The 22,500-nt window shown below is 35.6% G+C and overlaps 1 protein-coding gene across 8 annotated transcripts in view; it reads right to left on the bottom strand.

The window, feature by feature from the left end:
- Positions 1 to 22,500, bottom strand: part of LOC106882391 (uncharacterized) — a 350,086-nt gene that overhangs the window by 184,862 nt on the left and 142,724 nt on the right. For all 8 annotated transcript variants that reach the window (XM_052969230.2, XM_089354753.1, XM_089354757.1 and 5 more), the window contains exon 4: positions 15,982 to 16,109. The gene's annotated coding sequence lies outside the window, so the exon portion shown is untranslated. The remainder of the gene's footprint in view (positions 1 to 15,981; positions 16,110 to 22,500) is intronic.

Below are 22,500 nucleotides of genomic sequence, written 5' to 3'. Positions count from 1 at the left end.
TTCCGCTTTTCGTAAAAGGATTTCTTGTTTTCGGCAATTGAAATAGGAAATTACTGCTACTTATTATTTATTGCACCGTTTCCAGAATTCACTCTGGCAGGATTTGAAATTCATCAACCACAAAGACCATATCTTATAATGCAGAACGCACACAAATGTGCAAAACATGTGTACACCTGTATCTTCTCTGAATTCACATTTGATTTTTAAAAATGTACCCAATTTTTAAAATAAAAAAAAAAAGAAAGAAAGAAATGAAAAATGCTTCATGGTTAATCCTAGCTTATCATCATCATTTAATGTCCATTTCATCATGCTTGCATGGGTTAGATAGTCTGACTCAAGCTGGTAAGCCGGAGAGAGCTGTACCAGGCTCCAGGCGCCCGTTTTGGTTTGGTTTCTACATCTGGATGCCCTTCCTAATGCTATCCACTTTACAGAGTAAACTGGATGCTTACTACATGTCACTGGCACGGGTGCCTCTTGCATGTTACTTGTACAAGTGCATCCCATGGGTGCCTCTTACATATCAATTTATTAACCCTTTATTAATCACATTTTGAATGAAATGCACCCACCACGTTACAATTCCATCCACCCATTTTTTCTACTCACTATTCCTGGAAGGGTCTCGGGGATAGAGTCCTTAAGTACTATTTCCTCTATAGGGTCCTATCAGGAGCCACTGTAATTACATTTTCAGTCTGGATTCCCAAAAGTGACCAACTCAGACTATGGATATTACCCATCTCATCCTTGGTCCAACCCTGGGACTCTAGCAAGTTGGCTTCTCTTGAAGAATCTTCATAATTCTTTGCTGTGACATTCTACTCATATGTTCAGAGATTAACCCTCAAAGCAGAAAAGTAGCAGCTCAACCTTGGACATGTTTCAATTGATTTTAAAAAGTGTAAAGAATTTATAAGGGTTAAGTAAAAAAAACTTGTGCAAAGAAAGAAAGGAAAAAATTCTCAAAAATAATTCTTGTAAGTGCAAGCATGGTTGTGTGGTAAGTAGCTTGCTTCCCAACCACATGGTTCTGGGTTCAGTCCCACTGCATGGTACCTTGGGTAAGTGTCTTTTCCTATAGCCCCAGGTTGACCAAACCTTGTGAGTGGATTTGGCAGATGGAAACTGAAAGAAGCCTGTCATATATATATATATCTACCTACGTGTATGTGTCTTGGTGTTCAAACCCCCACCTCCACTGCTTGACAATTGCTGTTGGTGTGTTAGTCCTCGTAACTAAATGGTTTGACAAAAGAGACAAATAGAACAAATACCAGGCTTTAAAAAACAGTACTGGGGGGGGGGGGGGCAATTCATTTGATTTTAAAAAGTCTTGAAAGTAGCGCCCCAGCATGGACTGAAACAAGTAAATGATAGAAAAAAATAAAGATACAAAACTGTTAGAAAGCTTGAATGCTTTAAGATTTTTTAAGAATTAATGGTTTTGTGCCACAGAACCAGCAACAGTCATATATGGATGTTGATATCAAAAGGATTAATTTATGGGTCCTGAAATAATGTGTTTCCTGATGACCTCAGAGAATTGGGGGGGGGGGGGGAGAGTGTTTCTAACTCCCTGATTCTCTAACAAAGAAAGAATAGTGAAAACACCTGACCCTCTCTAGCTAAAACACCCACAAGTCCATAGAGTTCTCAAGTCATAGCTATAAGTAAAAAGAGACACACCCAAGTGTTGATAACTACACTAGGGATATATAGAGTGAGAGATATGTAAATAGGCAGCAGGTAGATACATATTTTAAACATATTTAAAAGATCATGTGTAGCCACAATGCTCTCTCAGTCAACAATTTTTTCCTTCTAAGGCAAAATATAAATATTCTTATACTTGGGGGAATGGTCATCTTGGGGAATGGCAATTAAACACACACACACCATTTATTTGATTTTCATTTCACAGTAATCCCTTGACTATTGTGGGTGTTACATTCTAAACCGTCCCCCACAATAGGTGAAAATCTGCGAAGTAGAATCGATACTGTACTCTTTTACTTGTTTCAGTCATTTGACGGCGGCCATGCTGGAGCACTGCCTTTAGTCGAGCAAATCGACCCCGGGACTTATTCTTTGTAAGCCTAGTACTTACTCTATCGGATCTCTTTTGCCAAACCGCTAAGTGACGGGGACATAAACACACCAGCATCGGTTGTCAAGCAACGCTAGGGGGACAAACACAGACACACAAACATACATACGACGGGCTTCTTTCAGTTTCCGTCTACCAAATCCATTCACAAGGCTTTGGTCGGCTTGAGGCTATAGTAGAATACACTTGCCCAAGGTGCCATGCAGTGGGACTGAACCCAGAACCATGTGGTTGTTAAGCATAAGTACAGGCATGGCTGTGTGGTTAAGAACTGAACTCAAAACCAACCGTGTGGTTTTAGGATCAGGTCCACCGCACAGCATCTTGGACAAATGTCTTCTACTACAGCCCTGGGGCTGACATATGCCCAGTGAGAAAACTGTAGAAGCCATTTTATCCACCCTTTCCTTCTTTGTGCGTGTGTGCAGGTTTCTTTGTGTCTGTGCTCATGTGTTTGTTGACCGGTGTTGCTTTGTTTACATCCCTGTAACTTAGTGGTTCATCAAAAGAGACCAACAGAGTAAGTGCCAGACTTTAAAAAAAAACAGCCTCAAGTACTGGCAGGGGGTGGTGGTAGGTAGGGCATGCACAATGTGTTTGACTAAAATCCTTCAAGGTTGTGCCCCAGTATGGCTGAAGCTCAGTGACTGAAACAACAAGCTAGCAGTCTATGATTTAACCCTTCTGCATTTAAATCAACCATATCGAGCCAAAATATTCTGTTTCATGTTCAAACTAGCCAGAACTACCCTCTCACACATATCCTACAATGTCTGACTAGGACACCACACATCCTGTAAAAGTGAATGAATGACCAACTACAAGATCATGGCTCTTGGTAACTTCAATACTTGCTGTGTATATCAACGCTTTGATTACTACATTTCTAGTGAAAGGTACTACCATTGTTTCAATTAATTTTGAAATTAAGAAAGAATTTGGCAAAATATCTTTATTATTAAGCTAGTGCCTGGAACGTAAGTTAACATGAAATCTTATAGTAGCATGTTCTAATTTACATCAATTCGAAATAAGAAGTTTGTATCACAGAACCAGGGACAGTCTCAGAGAGGTTGGTATCATAAGGGTTAAAATAGCTCAACACAACACAGAAAACAACCGCAGATTCTACCATTTGTTAGTATAGAGTTAAAATATAATGCTGCATACGTCATAGTAGCTGGCTTCTAATTTCTTGAGATCCTGAAACAGCCAACTTTGCAATTCCAAACAGGAGATATCTATGTCAATGGCTATAGCAGACTTCTCACTTAAAAACCCAACCTTCACTTTACGGCATTTTAATTGTGTTGGTTTCTTGCCTTTTAATTGCCTAAGATTAATCTATTATTGGATAACCCACGTAAGTGCTTAATGTGTTAATTAGCAGTAATATTTACTTTATATATATATATATATATATATATATATATATATATGGATTCAAATTTTGACTATTAGCATTTGTTTGCATGCCATAGAGTTTACAATAAAAATCTCACTGGTATCAACAATGATCTTCCTTCTCTGTTGCCATTTGTAACAGTTGTCATATGTTCTATCAATGTATTGTGGCACCCTAATCTAGTCTCTAAGGCACTGATATTCCCAAGGATTTAAAAAAAAAAAGGTGGGGTCGCCTTGTGAAAGCATAAATTTGTCACCTGAAATAAATAGAAATACTATTATCATCGTCATTGAGCATTTGTTTACCATGTCTACATGGGCTGGATGGTTTGACTGGGTCCGTTGAGCCATAGAGCTGACTCAGGCCCCAATGTCAAGCTTCGGCATAGTTTCTATAGCTGGATACCTTTCTCAAAACCAGCCACTTTTCAGAGTGTACTGGGTGCTTTTTTTCACGACACCAGCAGTAGTGGAGTCACCAAGTAACTTGCATGAGTGGAAAAGAACAAGGAAAAAGAAAAACTCTTCCCAGATGTTGAAGTATAATCAAGGAAAAAACACAAATGTCTTGCTATAGAGAAGATACATGACTATTCTGCATTATGTGACAATGGGTGAGAGTAGCTGGGAGATAAAGAAGGCAGTGACATGGTGCTAGAGTATACTCCTAAGGTACAAGAAGGTGATTATAAGGGAGAATATAGACTGTGGATAAGGAGGGAAGGAAAGGGTTGGTCAATGAAGGAGAACTCAAAGACTCTCTCATAATTCCTGAGAAGTTAAGCATTAGGAGATATTCAAATGTAATAATTCTTAAGATTTTATGAGTATTTTAGACCTGTAAAATCTTAACTTTTGCAAAAAATTAAAATAAAATTCTTTAAAAAAAAAGTCAAAACAAATCTGGTATTGTGGTCAAGAGTGGACACATCAATAAATGATAGATATAAGCTAAGAATGAAGAACTCTTTTGGAAGAGTTCTTTGCTCCATTAATTGATTAATTGATATGGTCTTCTAATTATTTTCTCAATTCTAATACTTTAACGAAATTACTAAGAAATCTATCAAAATCATTCATTCATTCATCCGCATTCATACACACATGACATTTCTATCAACTGTAAGAGCTCAGTTTTGAATATGATAATATTCTCAAATAGATGCAATCAATGAATGCATTATGCACCTGCATACATGCATCAAGGTCGGTTAGAAAGCAGATACGAAATAAGATAAACAACCATCTCCAACATACTATAATTTGAGTAGTCTTACGTTTTTGAATACAAAAATACACGACGTGTGTGTACGTGTGTACATGTATGTATGTGCATACGTACTTTCAAGCAAATCCATGGTGTATTTATGTTCATTTGACTACATACTTATACACGTGTTGCATGCAAATGAAAATATGGAGCAAAGTTTAAAAAAAAAAAGACTGCAAAATTATATTCAATGCTTATATAAGGAAAAAGAACATAATTTATTACCAACGTCTTTTAACTAAATAGAATACCAACGAGCGCAGGAGAAGAACGGGTAATTGAACTGACATCACTACGAGGTGGTGCTGAAAAGTTCCTGGCTTTAAGGGTCTCACAAAAGGCCTAGTTGGGGACCCAACCTTCTGAGTTATTTCACAGGGCTTAGAAAAACTGAAGGAATGCTGCAATAAGTGTATGAATCTGAGAGAGGAATATGTTGAATAAAATCATAATTAACTGATCTTTCTGTGTTTTCTTTCACTTAAAGTGAGGAACTTCTCAGCAACCCCTCATATATTACTGCTATTTATTTTACTGAAGCAGAAACAATTTTGAATTCAGATTTGAAGGAAAGTGAATCATGTACAACATTCCTCTCTATGTTTCATCTAACTAGCTGCACTCGACTTTTCATTATTGATAAGTCCGCAAAGCTGAGGAGATGGTATTTCTATTGGAAAAAAAAGGGGTGGGTGGGAGATAAAGTGGTAGGAAAGAAGAGAGAGAGTGAAAGTGTAGTCAATTTGCATAATATTTACAGTTAACAAACAGCAATCACTTCAAAACTATTGATCAGAATGATAAAGAGATGCGTAAGGCTGTTCATTACGAAGTTATGCCAACAACAAATAAATGCCAATCTCTGAAATTATTTGGAACTATTTAAATTTCTTCAGCAAAAAATTCAATTTAACCATGCCATGAAATCTATTTTAGCTTCGTACATTCTATTTCCCCAGCATAACTCTGAGTGAGTCACCACACAACTCGGTTGGTTTATTAAAAGTGTAAATTTCTGAAAAGCAAGAATTTAAAAGGTTCCCCATGCTAAATAGAGAGGGGTTTGGTTACTTGACTCCACAGAAGTTAAACAGAAAAATAACCTGTATTATTACAGTCTTTTTTGTCGGTATCTAAACTGGAAAACAAATTAAACAAACATTGGTTTGTACTACTACTACTACATACTTGCAGAGGTTGTCATCGAGAAAGCAATATCCTTTACTACTAGGAAGAGAGAAAAGAAAAAGAAAAAGAAAAAATAGAGGTGTCTTTGAAGGCAGTGCTCCTACATGGCCTTGACTGTGATGGCTTAAGATAGGACTTAAGAACTAAGAACTTACTAATAACAATGGTGACTTTTTCAGAGGGAAAAAACGTTTCTTGAAAACACAATGGATATATTAAATCTTTATTGTGAATATGGAAAAAAGATATAATAGACTAGTTTCCTTTGGTTGGTTAATTAGCTACTTATATATATATATATATATATATATATATATACACACATATGTACATACATGCATAGAGAAAGTGAGAGCCATACACCTATATATCTATATATACACCCACGGCGTTGAATAGAAGTGAGGTAGTTACACTGGTTCAAACCTGTAATACTGTAAATGACATGCCAGGTGAAAAAGAAAAAAAAAAAAGTATGTGTTGAGTTGGTGGTGGTGGTGGTGGTGGTGGTGGTGGTGGTGGCAGAATGTATCACAATTGTGAAAAACTAAAGAAAGACCAGAATACAAGTAGTTGAAAGACAATGTGATATTAAACACAGGGACTTCACATATGAGATGAGACAATATTGAAAGAAGGAGTAGAGATTGCTGAATTTGTTGAGTAACGAATCTAAGATTACATTTCAAAACGGTTGGTGCAGGCCTTGGATCAAAGACATTCTAGCAATATAGTTCTGTATTTCTGAAATGAAGAATTTTTATATTATGTATTTAGTCAGAGAGGTCTCCTCATCTTGGTTGTTGCTTTTTCCCTACATTTTCGCTGTTTATGTTCTAGCCTTCTTCAGGTGACTTATTATTCACCTTGCCTGGGATTGAACTCAGAATCTCTAGGTGACTCCACTGCATTAACCAGTGCCTTTATCGACTGTGCTATGCCTGTAGTAGGTGGAGGCGCAATGGCCCAGTGGTTAGGGCAGCGGACTCGCGGTCATATGATCGTGGTTTCGATTCCTAGACTGGGCGTTGTGAGTGTTTATTGAGCGAAAACACCTAAAAGCTCCACGAGGCTCCGGCAGGGGCTGGTGGCAACCCCTATTGTACTCTTTCACCACAACTTTCTCTCACTCTTACTTCCTGTTTCTGTTGTGCCTGTAATTCAAAGGGTCAGCCTTGTCACACTGTGTCACACTGAATATCCCCGAGAACTACGTTAAGGGTACATGTGTCTGTGGAGTGCTCAGCCACTTGCACGTTAATTTCACGAGCAGGCTGTTCCGTTGATCGGATCAACTGGAACCCTAGACATCGTAAGCGATGGAGTGCCAACAACATCGCTTGTAGGCAAGATACTATGGTAAGCACAGCTTGAAGAAGGCTGGATGGTACATAGCCAAAACTAAGTGAAAAGTAACAATTGAGATGAGAACATCATTGCGACTAAGACATAACATTCTAGAAATGACTATTGCATTCTAAATTGACTAATGTGTCCTTTCTTTTTTAAATGGTAACGTGTGAACTGATAGAGATTTGACTGCTATTTCTAGCAGGCCAAGTAAATTTGGTTGGTTCATAACAGTTGAAAGAAAATAATGAGTGTGTATCGTAATACATGTAATCAAATCAAAATTTATCACAGAATTTGTTGTATCTCGGGAGGGTCGGGACAGGTTATTGATGAGGTCATGGATGGGTGACGAAAGGACTTTGACAAACCTAGCTGATCAACTCACGGACTGAACGATTAATCAAACAATCAATTAGTTAATTGGTTGAACTGTTAACAAGTTGACTAATAATATTAATAATAATAATGATGATGATGATGATGATGATGATGTGGATGATGATGATGATGATGAATAACAATAACAGAAGTGAAATAGAACCAGAGCAACCCTCTTGAGATACAACAAAATATATTTCAACACACAAGTTCACATCAAGAATCTTGCAAATAAAACACAAAAATGAGATTGTAAGTGACTGTTTCCTAAGAAAGGTAATCTACCAAGAAACTAAAATATAATGTAAGGAGTATTTGTCAATTGACTTAAAGTAATAGGTAAGAACTACAAGTGTTCTGTTTGGTTTATCACTAAAACTCTGGGTTGAACTGCAACTGAATATGTGATGTGACAGCTATTCAGAAGTAGCTATATAAGTGTTTTTTCCTTGAGCAGGTAGATAAAAATTGAAGAAGATTGGTAGCTGCCTATGCATAGAGATCTCACCTTTCTCCACAACATTGATGTTTATCTAAAGGAAAGTCCGTCATTGATTACAATTTAGCCCCAATGTTGTTGCAGCTTTTGCTTGCAGAATGCAGAAAGCTGGATCAAATACTACAAGACAGCAATCCTGATCCTCTAACAGTTCAGCCAATCCAATGCCCAAGGTTGGTACTTTGTTACTGATCCCAAAAATGTAAAAGGCAAAGTCAACCTCAGCGAGATTTGAACTTAGAGCACATGGAGCCATTCTATCCAGCGCTCTAATGACTTTGCCAATTTACAACTTTATGACTTACTACAAAAACAAAAAAGATATTAACAAAAAGGATATAACATGTTAATAGCACAAACACACACGCTCTTGTGTTTATATATATGCAGTAAAGATTATTATATTATCAAAAAAAAGCAAGCATTATTCTCAACAGAAACAACATCTGTTATATTGTTTATGTCTTTAGAATATAAAATTATTGCCACTTTTAAATACACACAAAAACCACACATGCACACAAGAAGCAGTCAGTACCCTCTGTCAAGTGGGTGGCATTAGGAAGCATATCGAGCCAAAGAAGCCACGCCAAAGCTGATATCGGAGATTGGCATAGAGTCCTGTTGAATCATCCAACCCATACCAGCTTGGAAAATAAATAGTAAACAATGGTGATGATCACACACACCCACAGATATATATGTATGTATGTAAGTATGCATGTTCATATATATATTTTCAGAAGTAAATCCAGTAGAATATGCATCACTATATGATGTTGACATCAGGTAGCCAATGACTGTAGACATGTTTAACACAACATACAAGGTTTATACCTGAATATTATTATAATTTTAACTATACATCTTCTGTAATAATAGTAAGAGTGAGCTTGCTTATAAATGTTCACTCTGTGTGTGTGTGTGTGTGTATGGTCTAATATTGGGACACATAAGCCCGCAATGGAAAAAATGGGTATTAGCATGCGCCAAGAGCTTATATGCCCCAATATTAGACTATTCACTATAACCAATATATGGTGAACACATACAAACAAACTTATATTATTTACAGAATTTCAACTCATCCTCATATCTTCATTTAACACAGAATATATACAATTATATATATATATATATATATATATAAGCACTGACGTAGTATTGAATAGATGTGGGCATGGAAACAATATACATGTTTAATGGACATATAGTCTAGCTGTGGAAAGACAAACTGATTAGATCTAAGAACCATTGGTAGTTGAAAGCAAAGAATTTGCTAATATAGTTCTCATATTTGTTAATAATTTATCAAGAGTCGCTCCCCTCGTTCCTGAGTTGCAGAAGTTTAGCTGAACATATTTTCTTATATAAAAATGTAAACAAACTATTAGCAGCATAAAGTCGTTTACATGGTACAAGGTGAATGCCCGGGAATTCATTAACAAAGACATCAACAAAGTATTGTTTGAATAAATATCTACGCGGAAAACGCGTAAGATATATTTAATAAACATATTTTTCGTCAAGCTGTGAAAATATAACAGTAGAATCTATGGATATCTGAGAATGAGGAATAGGAGAATTTTAAGTTTCATAACTATTGCTACACATCAGAGTTGTTTATCTTGCTTCCTAAACCAAACTTATTATATCAAATGCCATACAGCATAAATTCTTGATTTATTAAAATTATCTCTGTCTCCAGTGGATATATAATTACCAAAGAGTAATTAAAACAAGTTCTATGTGAGAAGGGGAGAATAATCTTAAAAAATTAAACAATTCTCCTAAGTTGACAGGACATTAAGAAAGGTTTACTGTTTGGAGATAAGAGGACACTTGTGGACACATATTTCTGCCTTGATAAGCCTCATCAGCATGGTAATTGTCCAGTACTACTAACTCCAGTAGTCAAGGGATTTAATCAAAGAGTGGAACATATTTATCATCATCATCATCATCATCATCATCATTGTTTAACGTCCGCTTTCCATGCTAGCATGGGTTGGACGACTTGACTGAGGACTGGTGAAACCGGATGGCAACACCAGGCTCCAATCTAAACTTGGCTGAGTTTCTACAGCTGGATGCCCTTCCTAACGCCAACCACTCAGAGAGTGTAGTTTATGGCCACGATAATCTATATAATTTAAACAAAATGAGCTAAGAAAAATATATGGGTATAGATAGATATATAGGGTGCCTAAAAATTACCCAAACTCTCGAACTCACAGTCCCCCCACCCCATCCAATGAAAAATGCAACATCTTGTTGGAAAGTGATGCAACTGCTGCACAACAAATTGCTTTCTGAATTTTTCAGGTTGTAATGGTAATTTATGGACACCCTGAACACATTTAGGGACACCCACATATATGGATACATACATACATACATACACACACCTAATGGAGCCCAGTGCAACTGTCTAGCTCACCAACTCCTGTCAAACAATCCAACCCATACCAGCATGGAAAACAGACATTAAATGATGATGGTGATGTTATATAAGTATATATTATACATTTAAGAAATAATTAAGATTCAGTTGAATTAGATACTTAAATTGAAGCACCAAGTCAGTCCGGTATTATCCGCACAGCTCAAAGTAAGGTGATATCATACATTTTTATATAATACACATAAATACACATGTATTTTACATACTCATACATACATACACATAAATATATATCAACATGATTGGATTTAATAATAACATATATACATGTGTGTATGTGTGTATATATACATACATATACATGTATACATTCGTCCAACACATATACATACATGTATACATTCGTATAACATATATACATACATTCAAACAACATATATACACAGTCATATATACAATCGTACAACATATATACATACATGTATACATTCAAACATATACACACATGTATACAATCATATATACATACATATATACATTAGTACAACATATACATACATGCATACATTAGTACAATATATATATATATATATATAGGGGAGGGAATCGTCAATTAATAATAGAGTTAATAATTAACAATTTTGCCAAGTAGTTCAGTATGAAAAAACCTTTATCGGTAAAACCATTTATCATCATAAATATACAGGGATTAGTATGTTGGAGAAGCAACTCAATGCTAATCCCTGTATATTTATGATATATATATATATATGTATACATTCGTACAACATATATATATATATATATATATATATATATATATATATATATATATATATATATATATATGTGTGTGTATACATTCGTACAACATATAATATATATATATGTATACATTCACTGGAGCCTGGTGTTGCCATCCGGTTTCACCAGTCCTCAGTCAAATCGTCCAACCCATGCTAGCATGGAAAGCGGACGTTAAACGATGATGATGATGATGATGACATTCGTACAACACATGTACATACATGTATACATTAGTACAACACATATACATACATGTATACGTTCATACATACATATATACATCCTTGCATTCATGCACAGTGTGTGTGTAAAATTAAACAGGTTATGGATTTTTTTTTTAAACAATGGAGTTCTTTGGAATTCTATCCACAGAGCAGAAACTTAAATTAGTCTTCCATTATAGACTTAAAGTAGCCGATACCTTGTGAGTCAAATTTGATAGACAGAAACTGCAGAATTTTAGCACACACACACACGTGTGTATATATGTATATATATGTTTAAGTGTGTATAAATGTACAGATGTATACATGGATGTATATATGTACGGATGCATACATGGATGTATATATGTTGTACAAATGCATACATGGATATATATTTGTTGTACAAATGTATACATGGATGTATATATGTTGTATGAATGTATACATCTATGTATATTTGCTGTGCAAATATATATATATATATATATATATATATATATATATTTGTACATATGTGTTGTACAAATGTAAATATGTATGGTGTGTGTGCGTGAATATATATATATATATATATATATATAGTATCTATGCATTAATGTCAGTGCCTATATCTACCTTGTACCTTTTATGTTTCACAGTGCTTCAGCAAAAAGAAACCATCAATAATAGAAACATGTACTTGGTTCAATATAATTGATTAGATCTTTTAAGGTGTGCCCCAGTATGGCACAGCATTCCAACAAATGAAACCAGTGAAGGAAATTATAATGTGTGTGTGTGTGTACCCACACACACACACACAGGTAAGGGAGACAGAGAGACAAGTGTATAGTATAATTTCAATAGCTGAATATATATATATATATATATATATATATATATATATATATATATATATAGATCATAATGTTGTTCTAGTCCTATGCTACGTTGACAAAAATACATTGTATAATACAGTCATCTCTACATTGAGAATGGTTTATAGTAGTATTTTACAAACACACACACACACACACATCGTGTGTGTGTGTGTGTGCGCGCGCGCGCATACAAGGTGCGGCAGAAATACCTCCCACATTTGAAAGGTTGACAGAAGGAAAAAGAAAACAACATTTATGAAAAATTAATTTTACCATTGTTTAAACGATGGGTTAGTCTTTGTTCATTAGCTAAATGTAAACATCATTGGCACTTGCATAAGTTCATTAGCAGCACATAGGTGAAAGTTTAAAACGTGGGAGCTATTTCTGCCACACCCTGTACTTACTTATATACAGACTAAAGATTTTCATATGTTTTACAAATAGTGTGTTTCAATTTGAAAGAATGTTTGCTGCCACTTTCAGCAGGTCGAGTAACTGGCTCTCTCATGATCGTGACACCATTGTTCACTCTGCTCTAACGAAATCAATAAACAAAATACACAAAGTAAATTATCTCTGCTTTAGTTTCTTTAATAACCACCACCACCACCACCACCACTGCCGCATCATGTTCCTTGGGTACTTTTCTGTTGCAAGCACTTGGTACCCTTCTTTATGTCTTATTGACGCTCTTCTCTTCTACCCGCCCCCTTGAACATCAACCACATCAACCCCAGTTTGCAAAGCCACGGACATTATCACCCTCTCACTTGACCAAAACACTGCTTACGTTACACCCGTTGCCAGCCCTTTGGTGCAGTCCCCAGCACTATTTCTTCAATGTCTTCTGAAATATTTTATATTGTGTGCCGTCACTTAAAACATTGCTCAACTTCACCTTAATGTAATTAATGTTCGAAACATCCTGTTCTGTTTCCCAGCGATAATCCATAAGCAAAACTTAGGTCAGGTTAAACATGATAGTATGTATGTATCTACAGCATCCAGACGAAGCCAGTTCGTGTTATTTGTACTGAATCAATATGCTTTACTCTCAATCACTCAGTAAGCTATCCACATGCATGCATTGGTCTGATATCAAGCAAAGAGGGCCAGGTGGATGATGGCTACAGTAACAATAACAAGACAACAGACAGCATCTGTCGGAAGCGTTCCACTCAGCTGTCCTCATTGTGACACTAGATCTTGCCTGCTAAATAAAAGATCAGGGCTAATAAACTGCAGGCAGTTTTTCCTTTGTTCAAATAAAGTACATGTCTAAATCAATGGTCAGTGCTGCTGTTACTATTATCAACATTGTATTGATGGAGAATAATAAACTGCCAATGTTATTTGCATAGATGTATGCTAATTATGTTGGCAGAAATTAGTCTATACCTTCCACAAACACAACATTTCAAAAGTAAGCATGGTTTTTTTTTTACGAGCTGATAAAGAAAAAAGAAAGAGTGAGCTAAGCAGTAACTTTCAACGTTTGTGTATCTATGAAATTCAAAAGATAGGTTGCAACAAGAATGTGAATATGTTAACTGCTGTTGTGTTTTGCCTTTAGAGAAAAACTGCTTTCAGAAAGAGGACTATGACACACTGCTGTTTCGACCTGGTTGTATCTCTTCAGTGAAAGTTTCCCTCAGATCAATGTATTTAACCCTTTGGCATTTAATCCGGCCCAAATATTCTACCAGTTTTATGTCAAAACTGGCCAGAGCCAACTTCTCACACCTAAACTAGAATGCCATTGTAAAAGTATACAAACACACCATTGAACTCATGAAGCTACAAAATATGTGATTAATTCAAAACAATATGAATAAATAAGCAATAGAGATCTGAATGCTAAAGGGTTAAAAAAGAAGGGTGATTCTTGTTCAGAGAATTCACTAAGCAAATTATTTACTGATGTATGCTGATGCCAGCCAAATAGATAATTAATTAAAATGTAGAACAACAAAAAATTAAAATGATGTACATATTCAATTTTAATTCATTTTGGCAGCTCAGAACATGAATATCGTATTTCACCTCTGGAGAACGCATTTTCTTTTCAGGGTAATATATCTATTCCTTTCTACTATAGGCACAAGACATGAACTTTTGGAGGGGAGGGGGATAGGATGGTTCATTGAATTAACCCCAGAGCTCAACTGGTACTTGTTTTATCGCCCCTGAAAGGGTGAAAGTCAAAGTCGACCTTGGCAGAATTTGAACTCAGAACGTTAAGATGGATGAAATGCCACTAAGCATTTCTTCCTGTATGCTAACAGTTCTGCCAGCTCATCGCCTTACAGATGATATATATATATTGATAAACACAATGGTCTTATTGATGTTAGGGGTACTTTGAGGCACAAATTATTTGTAAGTCTTACAAACTGATATTTCATACCTACAAAAGGTTACCATCTAAATCTAACAGTTATGTACAGCAATCAAAAAAAAATAAAGATACCAAAAGACAAATTCTAACTTTTAACCCTTTCATGACTAAAAACAGTTCGTTACAGGAAAACTTGACTTTTTTTTTTTCTTTTTCTGCAATCGTGACATAGTAATAAAAGATATTTGAATGGTAACAGCAACTATGTATTCATTTAGCATAATTTTCTTTTTGCGTAAAATGTAGTAGTAGTAGTAATAGTAACACCAACAACAACAATATATATCAAAAAGTAAAATTAATTTCAAATTATACTGTTTATTCTCAATGCCTCAGAGTAAAACAAAACAAAAGCAAAATAATATTGTAATTATTATTATTATGTAATTACGCTTCGTTAAATTTTTTTTATATGGTTAAACTTAAAATTTAAAGCTGAGACAAAATATATGCTGAAATATTTCTCCAAAACTATTTCTTGTTTGAATTCAGTATAAATAATAATTGCTTTGCAAAACTACCAAATTAAGATAGAAGTTTTTTTTTTTTTTTTACTGAGTTTCAAGGCAAGCAGAGTTAGGAATCCTTTCTTGGAAGCAAACAGAGCTGTCTCTGAAAGGAGAACTCTAATTTAGCCCACAAGGATCTAGTTTAATTCTCTGCCTTGCCTTCAAAATGTAAGCATAATAATAATAATAATAATAATAATAATAATAATCTTCTCTACTTTAGGCACAAGGCCCAAAATTCGGGGGGGGGGGGGAGCCAGTCGATCAGATTGGCCCCAGTATGCAACTGATACTTAATTTATCGACCCCGAAAGGATAAAAGGCAAAGTTGACCATGGCAGGATTTGAACTCAGATACATGAAGGCAGGCAAAAATGTTGCTAAGCCTCTCGCCTGGTGTGCTAACAATTCTGCCAGTTTACCACCTTCTTAGTACTACTACTACTAATAATAACAATAATAATAATAATCCTTTCTACTATAGGTATATGGCCTGAAATTTTGAGGGGAAGGGTAGTTGATTACATTGACCTTGATGGAAAAATAATGATAATAATAATAATAATAATAATAATAGACTTACCACTATGTTGCCAGAGCCCTCCGCAAAACGCAGACACACTCAGGTAAAATCCAATTTAAGAGTTGATTTCTTGATTTTGAAGAATTATTAAGTTTAAATTTAAATAGCACAGGCCCACATTTTGACTGCTGCTGAAACAAAGTAAAAAATAAATTGAATTATAAAGGAAAAAAATAAATAATATAAGACGTGTAAATCAAATGTTTTCAAATTATGTACATTCATTAAAATTTAGGTCTCCTGCCAAAGAAAATAGATGTTCTGATTCTAAATTGAACTATACACACCTAAGGTATCAACTAAGTCCTAAAGTGCCATTTGAAAGGTAATAGTAACATGAGCACTCAGAGAGTACAAACCTCTGCCGAGACAACACCAGCGTCCTCTCAATGATTAGCGAGAGAAGATTTTTAAAATGAGAATATCTGAAATAAACTCGACTGCTCTCACAAACGAAAATACTAAAAATGACGCCAGCCGCTATCAAAAATTAAGTAAAATAACATCAAAAATAATCCAGAATCCTTGTCTGGTACTGGATCAATCCCAAAATATAATCAGTTCATGCCAAACATCCCTGAAAGTGTTATCCAAATCCATCCAGCAGTTCTTGAGACATCTTGTCCATGGACAAACAAACAAACACAACTGAAAACAATACCTCCGCCATAGCAGAGCATAATGTGTTACTTTAGAGACTCGATTTATAAGCTATAATCCATTTTATACAGACGCTAGAGAATGAGCAGTAGTAATAGTAAATGAAGAAATAAAGTTATTCCATCATCATTCATTCATCTTTATTACTTAATATACTTGCATGGGTCAGACAGAATTTGTTGAGGCAAATTATCTACAGTTGGATGCTCTTCCTGTCACCAACCCTCATCCATTTCCCAAGTAAGGTAATATTTCCCATGGTTAGACAAGCTTTTCACAAAAGACTGGAAACAAACAATCTTGTTTGTATGCTGATGGTGCTCAAGGGTAAACACACACACACATAATGAGCTTCTTTTGGTTTCTTTTAAACAAAATCCACTCACAAGGCTTTGGATACCTGGGGCTCTAGCACAAGACATTTGCACAAGGTGCCATGCAGTGGGACTGAACTGGGGACAACATGGTTGGTAAGCAAGCTTCTTAACTACAGAACTACACCTGCACCTCCTTAATTAAATATAAAAATAGTTTACATACAGATTAAATTATACTAAATCAACAGAACTGGAAAGGGCCATAATGTTTGCTCTTTAGATCTCCCAAGGGATGATACAATAAGCCAATTTTAACCATAGTAGAACCCTGGTAAACTACACTAGATGCAACCATGTTAACTCAACTAAAAAATTCTGTATGCATAACTCTTTAGCATTGAAACCAGCCATATCCGGCCCAGATATTTTTACCTGTTATATGTTCACACTAGCTAGATCCAACTGCTCACACCCACCCGGCAATGCCCTTCTAAAACTAAGCAATCACATCATCAAAATCTTGAAGCTATGAGATAACGCATAATACTTTAAAACAATGTGAATGAATAAGAATTACATTTGATAAAGTAATTTGAATGCTAAAACTTAAAAGCATAGCTCCTAAACAAACAAAGTTTTAAAGGTTTGGTAAAATATATTACTTTGAATTCTTACACTATTCAAACATAGTTTGCTTGTTTGGGGAATTATAACTACACACTTTCTTTATGTAAAACGTAAAGAGAAAGGTGAAAATGTAACTTCAAAGATATTTCCTGAAACTTTGTGTAGATGTAATTAATCTAAGTAAAGCTCTAAGTTACATTTAAAATATTTTGAAGAACTGAAAAGAAATTCTATATTTATAAGGTAACGATAAATAAATAAAATTATTTATGGTATATTGAATATGACAAATACAGCAAAATATAGTTCTGCATATAGCTTTAGGAATTTTAAACAAAAACATAAAATGTGTGTGTGTGTGTAAATATATATATACATAAATATATACATAAGTTTAAAAATTAAGCTTGCTTGGAGTTTGAATGCGCTTTTCAATTAATCCTAAAATAACTAATCAATGAAAGAACTGTGAATGGTACTCTGAAACCAAAACCTGTTAATTAACCAAGTTATATCCATATGAAAGAACTATAAATATGAAGTCTTCTTACTAGAGAGAGAAATATACGAAATGTTTTCTTAGAATCCAAGCCTAACAGCAGATGCTGAACAGCTTCCATGCATCTTTAAGAGTAATTCAGAAACTTAACACGCAAGCTCTTAAGCATTTTAACTGGCCATATCTGGCCCCAAATATTCTGTTTTATGCTCAAACTGTTGGGTCTGGCTTTTCACATATCCATCTGTAGCAGCTCTGTGTTTGTTTGATATGGCTTACATGCAAATACACATGTCTTCATTTCAAAGTTGGCTCAGTCGACTTTGTGTGGTTGCACCTTTTGTGTCGTTCTCCATGATTGGTTAGAATGGAACGTTTCCATCTGCTTCCAGTTTGGCATTTGTATAAAAAGCATGATAGTTGCCATTTCTCACTAGAGAGTCTTTCTTCTTTCACTTTAGAACTCTCTGGGCACGTAGTTCTTTCACTCACATCAATGTTAGCTACTCAGCAAGTTGTCTCAATGAGCGAGCGGACAGAACACACAACATGGCCTTCTTGGAGGCATTCTCGCGCACACTACTAGCACCACCGTAGCCTCCATGTTGTTTCGTTTTGGACCAATCAAGCGACCAACCTACCTTCCAAACCTGAAGAAGATTTAATTTAGCCAAGCATCACACGCTCAACTACCAGGCACATTTACGGACTACTAAAAGCGGTGACCGTTTGGCTAAACATCAATGTTTTTCTAAACATAATCAGACCAGTGAAATTTTGAAGCTATGAGATAATGCATAATAAATTCAAAACAATGAATAAATAAGCATTACATTTGAGAGATTAATCTAAATGATAAAGGGTCAAAAGTTTCATCCAGCCTAAATAATCTACCTACTTTTGTTCAAATTGGCCAAATCCAGCCTTTCACACCTTCCCTACAATATCATTCTAAACACAGACAATCATATCATGAAGATTTCAAAGCTGTAAGATAATGCATAATTAATTCAAAACAATGTGAATAAATAAGCATTACATTTGACAGAGTAATCTGAATGTTAAAGGCTTAAAATGGTAGAATAAGATTCAAGAGAGATTTGGCTGCTAAATCTAGTAGATCAAGCAATCACACAGAGATGCACTCAATGGCATAGAAATTTCTCTATTCTTAGTGTTTCATTAAATATTTACAGCAATGAGTTCATCTCTTCAGGTCCTGGAAGAGGCAAAAGGAAATTATATCAGTTTATGCTAACCACCCCAAGAGATCTGGAAATCAATACCATACGATCAAGAACACAATCTCCCTAGATTGCTTTCAGTGGCAAATAATAGACGCGGAACCGATAACTGTATTCAAGTATTATTATTATTATTATTATTATTATTACTATTTACATTATTATTTGGCTCAAGCAGAATCTGTGCTGTAATTGAAATTAGGAAAGTTCCATGTTCGGTAAGCTTTAACTAACAAAAAACCGAATTGGTTTTATCCACTGTCACTTCTAATGTCTAAGTGATTCATATGCATGGGATTTGAGGGCCCACAGCAGTTCAATATATTCCTGAAGGATGTACATGTCTTCAGAAGGAAACTAAATCTCCTACTGTTGAGAGTTCCAGAGGAGTCGACTTCACAGTTGGGAAAGAGGGCAGCAACATCAAACTTCTACATTCACCAAATATTTAAAGAGGATTAACCCCTTAGCATTCAGACTACTCTGTAGAACTTATCCATTCACATTGTTTTGAATTAGTCATGCACAACCTCACAGCTTTGGGATTTCAATGATGTGACTGTTTATTTTTACACTGACATTGTTGGATATGTGTGAGTGATAGGAACTGGCCAGTTTGAATATAAAGCAGGCAGAATATTTTGGCTGGATAAAGTGGCAAGATGGCAGAAATGTTAGCACACCAGGCAAAATGCTTAGCGGTATTTCGTTTGTCTTTACGTTCTGAGTTCAAATTCTACCGAGGCTGACTTTGCCTTTTATTCTTTTGGGGTCGATAAATAAAGTACTAGTTGCATACTGGGTTGATCTAATCAACTGCTCCCTTCTCCAAAAGTTTCAAGCCTTGTACCTAGAGTAGAAAAGAATATTTTGGCTGGATATGGCAGGTTTAAATGCTAAAGGGTTTATTGAGGTGTGGCAGCACTAGTTGGCAATGCCCCAGTATGGCCACAACCCTTGAGCTGAAACTAATAAAAGAATAAAAGAACATCACCCCATAGTTCCCTTCATAAGTTTAATGCCTACTTTTCCATGCTTGCATGGGTCAGATGGAATTTGTTGAGGCAGATTTTCTTTCAATGACTTTTGGCTCCAAGCAAATTTAATATCTGCTCCTGTGGCCAGATATACTAGAAACAAGCAAACACCACTTGTGTGCCAGCAATGCTCATCTGCAATCATTACAGGTCAAAACAAGCGGGGCAAAAGAGAACCCCAGAATTGGTACCAGGTTTAAAAAAGAAGTATTGGGGTTGATTCATTTGGCTAAAAATTCAAGACGGTGCCCCAGCATGGCCGCAGTCTAAAGACTGAAACAAACAAAAGGTGAAAGATAAGACACATACAATGGGCTTTTTTTTTAAGTTTCTGTCAACCAAATCCACTCACAAGGCTTTGGTGGGCCCAAGGCTACAATAAGCACTTGTCCAAGGTGCAGCACACTGAAACTGAACCCGAGATTGCATGGTTGAGAAGCAAGCTTCTAAACCACACAACCACTAAATCAAAGAAAATAAAATAGTTAATACAAAAACTGATTATCTTCCATAAATTTGAAAGTAGTAAACTGGACCACTTTATGCTAAACATCTGATTTAATAACAACAACCTGGAACCACATGGTTCCAGGTTCATTCCCACTGCGTGGCACTCTAGGCAAGTGTCTTCTACTATAGCCTCAGGCTAACCAAAGCCTTGAAAGTGGATTTGGTAGACAGAAACTGAAAGAAGCCCATCACATATGTATGTGTGTGTGTCTCTCTCTCTGTCTGTGTTTGTTCCTCACCACCATTTGACAACTGGTGATAGTGTGTTTACGTCCCTGTAACTTAGCAGTTCGGCAAAAGCGACTGATGGAATTAGTACTAGGCTTCGAAAAATAAGTCTTAGGGTCAATTTGTTCGACTAAAACCCTTCAAAGTGGTGCCTCAGCATGGCCACAGTCAAATGATTGAAACATGTAGAAGATATACATATATACACATATACAAAATATTGCTTGCATGAAGTGCAGTGAAGTAATTTGCACAACTCTTAAAGACGAGATCAATAACTTTAGCTCCCTAATCTCTGACACACAACCACCACTCATATGTAACTTTGATACATCACACAAGCACTTCATTCATAGCTTCCAAACAGAGATATCGAAAACTTTCTTCAATGACAAGACAGCCAACCAAATCCCTTTCAACAGGACGATGATTCAATCATTACACTCACCAACAAAAGACTCCTGTACATTACACTCTCTTTGTTTAAGAAACAACACAATTAAAACTCCCCAAAATTGCTACAAACACAAGGACCTCGATCTTTGATGATTTCTCAATTGAATATAGTACCGGCAAAAATTGTATGCAGTCATGAAACAGATATCCCCACAGGTGCTTATCTGGTGGTCTTGGAAACAGGTGGAGGGGGGTGACAAGAAGGGCATAGAAAATCCACTTTTAACGAAAATTCTGTCCAGCCCTTACATGCAAAGAAAAATGGATGTTAAAATGACTCATCTTATTATCATTATCTTATGATATTTGCTTTGTATTATATTATACTTATTTATTGTGCTTTTAATTATTAATTTTTCTATATGTGACAGTGGATTTTCCCTAAAACTATATATTTATATATATACATATGTATATATAATGGACTCTCCCTTTGGAGACAATGAATGAGCATTCAGCTTTTGCTGAATGACTTGCACAAACGATTTGCTTATAGTGATCAAATGTTCATGCCACGCATTAGTTCACTCTCTCCATCAAGTCGAGGTTGTCTGAATAGGTGCACTGTGTGCCATGCGTCGTGTGTCAAAGTGATTGCAGAGCAACATGGGATGAAGTGTTCTGCTCAAGAACACAACACACCACCCAGTCTAGAAATTGAAACCACAATCTCACGATCGTGTGTCCAACATCCTAACCATTAGGCCACACACACATTGTGTTTCTTTCAATTAATTTTAAATATAACAAAGAATTTAGTAAAATAACTTAGTTATCATTACGCTAGTGTTAGGAACATAAATTGTGACTAAGGTTTGGTGGAAGATTTTAATTCAGAACTTATGAAAACAAAACATTTGTACTCAGAGCCAGAGGTGGTTTCAGCTGGGTTGGTTACAAAAGAGTTAAACAGTTTAGTTGAACAAATTGATCCCCTTACA

This window comes from Octopus bimaculoides, chromosome 7, assembly GCF_046866305.1.
Source record: "Octopus bimaculoides isolate indiv1 chromosome 7, ASM4686630v1, whole genome shotgun sequence".
In the NCBI taxonomy this organism is placed as follows: domain Eukaryota; kingdom Metazoa; phylum Mollusca; class Cephalopoda; order Octopoda; family Octopodidae; genus Octopus; species Octopus bimaculoides.
This window is presented reverse-complemented; position numbering and strand designations above follow the sequence as displayed.